Genomic DNA, 8,586 nt, shown 5'->3' on the forward strand with positions numbered 1-8,586 from the left:
CTCGAGCCTCGTTTCCGTAGGCAGAGTTTGCTCTGCCTACTTTCCGATCGGTCGACTCGGCACGCTGATTCGACGAGACCGCGATCTTCTCGCGAAGAGAAGTTCCATTTGCTTATTCACGCGCGCGTATGAACGTAGGTAGGTACATGCATAGGCGAGAAAAAGCCTCTGGAACAACGTCGTAATTCATGCGAGAAGTGGTTCGGAGTGTCGATAAGCGACCTCTTGGAACAGCACATCGTAGTTGCCGAAAAGATCGATAGACCGACGGTACTCGCGGCGCGATTTACGGAGGCGATCGATGCGACTAAACCGGATTAAAGGGTGCGCTGTGTGCCAGGGAAAAATAGGGAACGGCGCGTGATAAGTAGTCGTAATCGGAGCGCAAAGTATCGCCGGTGACAGCAGCTTCGGACAACGAACACGATTGCGGAGAAGTTAATGTAAATTAGTAAACTGTCGGACGTCACTCGGCCTTTTTCCAACCTACGGACGTTATTTCTCGCCGGAATAGACTCGTTCGTTGCGAGACGCGTTCCGCGTGGGTGAGCGAACAGTAGGCGATTATCCAGCCGAAATACGACGCAGCGAGGAAACAGGAAGCAGCCAGGGAGGAAAAGACGAGGGGAAAATGAGATGAAACGGAACATAGGGGACGGAGCGTAGCGGGAATTCCGAAAATTCCAGCGCCCAAGAGCTACCGATTACGACGTCCGAGATGAATTTTCTAATTAAGATTCAGTCGCGTTGCGCCACGCTTTGCTCTCCACGCTTTGCTCTCGACCCCTTTGCGAGATAATATTCCCCGAAACGTTCTTCCACCAATCGTCTACGGGGAAAGGTAGACGCAAGCGTGGTTCGCTGACGCGTTTTCGGTGTCTAGCGACGCGAGTCCAACCGTCCAGACGATCGAAAGTAGTCGTTGCACGATCGAGGGAACTCGCCTTCTTCTTGCTGCGTTCCGACAGTCGAGTTTGGCCAACGAACAGACGCGAGATGGACGTTTTATCGCGATCGATCGCTACGAAAATACGCGTCGAAGCATCGACGTTTTGTCACGCGTACGAAATTCGGCTCGTTGAACGACGTCGCGCTCCGTTGCGTCGTTGCGGTAAAAAGGTTGGGCAAAGGCGCGAAGACGACCGGCATCCGGTTCGCTCGGACCAGAGTTCTGTAACTCGTTCCCCTTTGCTACTTGCTCGCAATTACTTCGGCCACGATTTCCCTAATTATACTGGGCTGTACGGTCGCGGGAAGAGGGAAGGAGAAGGAGAAAGAGAGAGACGATTGTAAAGGCGAAACGGAAACGGAAAGGCAAACGGGGCATGATTTCTGTGCTACGGTTACCGCGAAGGATCGTTTTCTCGAGAAACGAAGTAGCGAGCAAGTACGAAGCAGCGAAACGAAACGGCCTTTGACGTTTGCCGAAAAACACGTGCTTAACGTTTTACGCGGTTTTTACGGCGTAACGTGTGCTCGAGCATCCGTACACATCCGTAACTGGAATGAAACGGGCCGTGCGAGGTCGCAATGCGGAATAAAAGGTTGGCGAATCAATCGTACGGTGAACCGTGACGTTTCATCGTCGTTTCACGTGCCCTTTTTTTTTTCGCGCCCAGAAGTTTAATCTCCGCTCCAAACACAGAAATGATACTTTGCCCGTTTATAGGCCGCATCCGCAGTCCGAATCGTCGGCTTTTGGAATCGTCGATTCTCTCGTTTCCGACGCTATTCGCCACGTTACAAACTTTATCGCATGCTAACGCGTTTGCTTTTCGGTTCGATCGTCGGCCAGAACTTGAATTTGTTCGATGCGGTGACCACCGCAGAAAGCGGTGGATCAGCACCGGGGGAAATTGATCGGACAGCTGCGTTTGCATCGTCGAGACGAAGCTCCGAACGACGGAGCAAACGAGTAGATTTGTACTACGCGTTTCGCGGTCCGACCGACCTCTTTGCGGGCGATAACGCGGGACAGTTCGTATAAAACGTGGCGGACACGTTCCAACGCGCGAAGTACGCACGGTACGGTCGTCGATACGACGTGTGGCGGCACTGGTCACGGAACCGCTCTGGATACAAAGCGCGACGCCGTCAAAGCGCAACACCGACGTGCCCAATGTACCATCGATATCTTCGCAATTTTTCCGACGATTTCTCGAAAGAGCATACACGTGCCAGCCGCGGCGGCACATCTACCGAATGCACGCTAGTGGGGGAGATATCGAAGGGCAACGAAGGGAAGAATCCTTTCGATCCGGAACAGAAGGGCAGTCAGTCTGTCTTACGCCGTTAAATGTATAACTCCTCAGTACCATTGCGTATCGAATGCGTCGAATGATCTCTCGGCGTCTGTTGTTACTTGTTAATTGTTACCAGTTATTTGTTAATCGTATCTGTTAATCGTTTGTGGCGGATGAAAAGAGGAGAGTTTGCGTTTCGTCCCGGGACTACCGGTGGACTCGTCAGTAAGGCTACGCCCGGTAGTCCCTGCCTTAGACGTAGAGGGAGTCTACATTTGCATCAATCTCTCGTATATTCGACCGCCTAGCGATCCGCCACATGTTATTTGTTGACTCTGACTGTTAATTCGTTCTTAATAAACGATCGTTCGTTAAACACACCAATCCTCACACACCCATCGCGACACACCACCTCAGACGAATCGTCAAAACGTACGTTTTAAAAACGAGACGCCGCGTATATTCGTCAGCGACAGGTACGCGACGTCGCCGTTAGGCGATGGCTCGTGTCCTATGTCGTGTAATGTAAATCCATCGTAACGCGCAAGTTTAACCATCGGTTGCGGATTATCTTCATCGACGGTGGCTGTTCCGAGCAAAACTCGGCAGATGGGATGAAAAACACGTTGCCGTCCGTTAATATCGATCGCTTTGCTAATTCGGTCCGTGGCAAAAACGTCGTCGATCGTCGTATTTCCGTCGCTGAAGAGAAGAGGAACGCGAGAACAGGCGTACACCCCGTAGACGGCGTAACCGCTTTGTTTGCACATGGGATTATAGCAACCCGAGTAATTCCTAGCTCGTCGGATTAATCCGGAAGTAATACCGCGACAGGCCGATAATCGCGCGTCACGAGTTCTCTAATGAACGTCTCTCGGACAAAATCCGAGATAAACCGGTTGTCTCTATAAACGTCGTCTACGTACTCGTAACCGTGCCGAGTGTCGTCCACCTTCCCTCCAAACAATCCCTCGACGATCACCGTCGTCCTTGTCTCGAATTACGCGGCTGGCCGATCGCGAGAAACGCTCTGGATCGAGTCGAATCGCGGAGAAACTCGATCAACGGTCAGCGAAGCGAGAAAACGGTTTTTACGCGTAAGATCGCGTTGCGATCTCCTTCGTCGCGACAACTCGTAGAACGGCGTACGAGAACGACACGAAGAGAAGAAAGCGGAGAAAGAAGACGCGAGAAGCGACGGAGCGACGTCCGACGAACAAACGTCGGCTCAGCTGATCGACTCTCTCCGTGTTTTTAGCGCATCCATGCACACGCTGCGGCTATTAGTGGCCGCGCGATTAAAACGGGTGGTTACGCGAGCATACCGGACAGAAATAAACGCCAAGCGAAACACGCGAACGTATCCTTCTCCGCGGTGCTCTTTGCCTCTCCGTTTCTCTTTCTCGTTCGCCTCCAACCTCCTCTCGTCGCATCCTCGCTCCAATCTTTTCTCGTTTAGTTCGCGATCGAAGCTACGGCCACGTAAGCGCGCTTATTATTCTCCTTCTTCTTCGATTTGCGTCCTTCGCGTCTTCCTCCGTTTCCGCTGCTTGTACGCTCGGACAACGCGAAACGCAAACCGCGCGTCGATTTCGTTTTTCATCGCGGCGAGAATTTCGCCGATTCGTCGAGTCGCGTACGATCGATCTCCGCGAGTTGGAAAGATGGACGTCGAACGCTGGAACTGGACGAGTTGTTACGCGTCTATTATTAAGCCGCTGCGGCGTAGCGAGGCGAGGCGCGCCGCGAGCAACGCTCGCATCATTCTCGAAATATTTGAACCGCGTCATCCCAGACGCCAATTATTTCTGGTACTTGTTAAAAGCCCGCGTACTTCTATTTTCGTCGCAAAGTGTCCCGATATCTGTTCCATGACGAGCAAAAGTATCCTTTCCGTTTGCCGGCTGCAATTTTCCTAATGTAAATTACTTACGTCGTCGTTGGCCTCGATCGAATTAAATTACATTTCAGCGCTAGTTTCCGTTTCTCTCGTCTCTCTTTCTGCCTGCCTTTTTTTCCTCCCGCTTTCTCTCGCTGTCCGCCGTATTTCACTGTATTTCGCTGCAATTTCCTCTCTCGTCGAGGAGACTCTCGCGATATATTTCACGGTTAATAAAAGTACCGCGGCAAACTAGAACGTAACAGCGACTATTTAAAATTATAATTAAGAGCGGTTGTTGGCATTACCAAGAGCGGTGTCAGCAAGTCGAAACGTTGGTTCGGTACGCCGCGAGACTGAACGTGCCCCGCGAATTCGCCCAACGGCTCTACGCAAACGTTCTCGAAACTCGAAAAATCGACCTCTTCTCGTTATCCTCCCAGCCGTTTATTTGTTTTATTCGTTCGTTCGTTTGTTTATTCACGGTTATATACCCTTTGGTATACGCAATTTAGACGACAAACAGCCGGTTGCAGATAGCGACGTGTCGTAAATGTTACGCCCGAAGGAACATCGAAAAAAACCCCATCTAATTCACCGAGTTTCGCAAACTTCACCTAATCGTAGTTATTCGGTTTGCGCGGTTACTCTCGCAGGTTGTACGGTTTCTTACAAGCAAGTTTCCGGTCTTGAAAATAATCTATTTCTCGAAAGTAATCGCGCGATCTCGCGATCAGACCGCGCACGAACGTCCTGGTTGATCGAGACGTTGTTCGATGCCGGATAGGATATCGATATCTCGGTGATTTTAATGGTCGGAAAACATGGAGAACCGGACTGGCCCGGGTAAGAAAGTTTCCGCAAATTGCACGGATGAAAGGTAACGAGGAAAAACGGAAAACTGAGACTCGACGATGTTGCGTTAATAGAAGAGGGAAAGGAAAAGGAGAAGGAAAAGGAGAACGACTGGTCAGCGGTACGGCACGTACTTGCACGTACACGGAGAAGAAGCAGAAACGGCTAGCTGATCTCGCTTTAACGAGCCTGTCCCTGCCGTGGCATGGCGCGCCGCACCGGTCTCGTTGCCCCTTTGAAACCGATGCTACGGAAAGTTTTATCCTGCCATCGAAAACCACCGAGCAAAGTTGTTCGGCGAGCTCGACCGAGCGGAGAAGCTGCTCTTGGCCTTTCCAGCTGCTGACGATGCTGCCTCCTTTCTCGACCGAGAAACTCCGATTTACCGATTCCTTTTTCCAGAACAGGACACCGTCCGACCCAGTCGAATTTTCGTTCGTACGCTGCGCCTGATCGATCGTCCGTTCTCTTTTCGCGCGCACGGAGAAAGACTATACTTTCGAGTTTGCTCGCTACGCTATTGCGAAAGATCGTCGGTTCATCCGGAAAGACGTTTGGAAATGGAATGCGCGTAGTAACAGCGGTTGGTCGAAGGGAAAAAAGACGTAGGAGAAAAGAAACGGCGCGAGTTCGCGTGTTTGTCACGGGACACAAAAGCGGAGCGCGAAAGCCGCTGGTGTGCGCCGCTGATAGAGAGAAGACACGCGTGCTGTCGGAGTTTTCCATTGTCGATTTAGCCCGAGATATTCTTCTCTCTTTCTCTGTTTCTCGCCATAGGATACCGGCATTCGAAGAACGCGAGATAACATCGAAGGTAATTTGTGGTATTCTTTGCGCCGTAGCTGTGCACCGGTCGATCGACCGGGGCCAAGGTAGTACACGCGTTTACGAAATCGCGCAATCCGTTCGTGGAATTCGTTCGGCACTCCGCGGTATTTTAATTTATTCGATGCAGTCGATTTACTCGCCAGACAAAAATAACGTATTAGAGTAAACACGTTATACGAGTAGATAATTCTGGAATTATCGCAAATTCATGCAAATTCAATTCATAAAGGTACGTACTAGTTCGTACAAATTAAATTCGCTACGAGCTTTATATATATATGTCGGAGATGAAAGGACATCGGGACTTCCCTTTTGCAATGTTGGCAAAAACCCCAGTACCCTAGACCAGACTTTTACTGCAGCTATACTTAAATGATAAAAAATAAGATTTAACGTTCCAATCCGACTTTATGACGATGGGCTTGAGCTCTAAGTGACATAGCGGCCGACTGAACGTAGCCACGGTCACGGGAGGAGGAACGTGTACCTGACAAGAGGTACGGAACGATTATATGGCTCTCCTTAAAAGCAAAGATTGGCCCGAGAGGTGGGGAGAGGAATATACAAGAGAAGTTCCACTTGCACTGCGTGTGAGTTCATGCAGAAAAGTTTTACGTGTACAGTCCTACGTGTATCTCATCGCATTCGTCATCATTTTGACGAATTTTGGATTCGTTATCGAACCTGGGGCCATTGTCACTAGCTTTGCGAGTGTCTGATCGCCGTGATTAATTGTCAAGACTGTTACAAACTACACCTGTGTTGTATCGCATCAATGGCCAATTGCCGCGAAGATTTGACGCCCACAACCTTGATCCCTGTGCTCATCCGACATATATACGTTAGGACGATGTACGATGCAAAAAGTTCTCGATTACGTGGCCACATTAGGACGAAACAATCTTCTTTTTCTTTCTTCTCTTCTCACGAGCATTCCGAGTCGAAGCGAGGATTATAAACGACGATTTGGCGGCTGTTGCAACCTCGGTAGGTTCCTTATACGTCGTGATTCGTCAGCTTCTAAACGTCGTCCGAGGTCCACTGTCTTCCGAGTGTTACAGGAGCCTGTTTCTTCGCCAGTGGTCGAACGAAGAGGATTAGCGCGATGAGCTAGTTTCCGAAATCGTGGCTAAGGGAAACGCGGAAGAAAAGACACTGTCCATGTTCAAACCCCATGCGATCTATATCGTTACGATACTCGTACAACGTTTCGCGCGGTTACGCACACGACCAGGGTCGTAATATCGCAGATTTCTCGCAGGAACGTTTCATTTAAAGCGATGGATAATTTGGGGTGAGCGAACGAGGCCGTTAAATTCTCTCGATGAAAGCCGCTGCGTGGTGTCCAATATGCCAGCGCGGTTAACAAATAGGCGAGCGACCGTTCGATCGTCGCGTATCTGACCTCTTTCAAAGATACGCGGGAAAGTGTAACGGCGTGAAAAATTTCAATTCGAACCGACGCGTTTTCCGCTTTACGCGATCGTCTCTCCCCTTTGCCACGCGCGTATTTTCCGCGCGCGTTGTTCCGCGCTCGGACGAAATTTCGATCTCTTGCAAGTTACGAGGCTACCGGAACGTGTACGCTCGATCGATGTTCGCGTAACGCGAGTCGCCTGCAACGTCCCGTCGTTCTCTGAAATTAAGTTCCTCGACCCGGCATATTCCTCGTACTGGAGGTATCTTCTCGTTTGCAACGGAATTGCGAATTAAGTCAATGTCGACGTGGAAGAACGTCGAAGCGAGGCGTAAAAGAGTTTCCCAGACGTGGAAGGTGCACAGGATGTTGCCTCTCCGCGCGGATGGCCGGCCGAGATGACGCAACCTGGCGAAATAGCGACAAAGAACGCCCTTATCTTTCTTGTATCGCGCCAAGGCCGACGACGCGACTCTACTCGTTAGAGCTCGCGCAATCGAATCGCGCTTACGAGCGAATCGATAATTATTAAACGTCCATGTATATAGATTCCGATTGAAATATCGACTCGTTGGCCAGATGGCCCTTGGTGGCTGCACGTCGCGTCCCGTCGTCGTATTCGTATTACGAACCGAGCGATCGTCCGTCGACGAACCAAGGCCGCCAGATGTCGCGCGACCTCTGCGAGTTTTCCGCCAAACGAATAAAAAAACCGGTCTACCAGAGTCGTAGATCTTCTTTCGATCTCGATGATTTTGACGATCCGATTTTGCGGCGGATCGCAACGACGATGGTAATGAGAACGCGACGTGCCCACAGCAGCGTTATTTAATCACCGTGGCCGTTGCTGACTTATAGGATCGTAACGGAAACGAGGGTCGAACAGCGAAACGGTATCCCGATTTCTTTGCCCAATTACCGAGGCTTTAGATCTTAGCGACGATTAGAAGACCGGCGATGCTGTTATCGCGTGACTTTCACCCGCTGCGCCGCCCAGATGGAAAACGAAGCGAGTGGTAATCGCCGTGGAACGAAAGCCTGGCACGAAAAATGGAAATTCGTTGAGAGGCGAAACGCGGACGAGAGAACGTTCGTTCGCTAGCCTCGACGAATTTACGCTAATCGCCTTCCGTTTCTTCTCCACGAAAGCGTCGATCCGTCGCGAATCGCCGATCCTCCGGGCGAAAAACGCGCGCATAGAAAGCAGAAGGAGAGCGGACGAGCGGCGAGGAGCGCGCGTGTTCGTTAGGTCGACGCGGGCTGTTAGCGCGCCGGTTGTAAACGAGGAAAGACGTTGGAACGGAAAGAAGAGGAAGGCGAGTCAGTGAATGAACGCCGCTCGGTAGCGGCGTGTGCGTGGCGGC

The 8,586-nt window shown here is 50.9% G+C and overlaps 1 protein-coding gene and 1 long non-coding RNA gene across 2 annotated transcripts in view; one reads left to right on the forward strand and one right to left on the reverse strand.

The window, feature by feature from the left end:
• The window catches only part of LOC100742105 (cysteine-rich motor neuron 1 protein-like), a 159,018-nt gene that overhangs the window by 83,801 nt on the left and 66,631 nt on the right, over nt 1–8,586 (forward strand). The gene's annotated exons all lie outside the window — the stretch shown is intronic.
• Nucleotides 1–8,586, reverse strand: part of LOC117152098 — a 28,728-nt gene that overhangs the window by 15,431 nt on the left and 4,711 nt on the right. Inside the window, exon 3 of the long non-coding RNA XR_004462345.1 lies at nt 4,387–4,391. This is a non-coding gene — a long non-coding RNA (uncharacterized LOC117152098). The remainder of the gene's footprint in view (nt 1–4,386; nt 4,392–8,586) is intronic.

The sequence above is a fragment of the Bombus impatiens genome, unplaced genomic scaffold (assembly GCF_000188095.3).
Source record: "Bombus impatiens unplaced genomic scaffold, BIMP_2.2 scf_0647, whole genome shotgun sequence".
NCBI classification, from domain to species: Eukaryota; Metazoa; Arthropoda; class Insecta; order Hymenoptera; family Apidae; genus Bombus; species Bombus impatiens.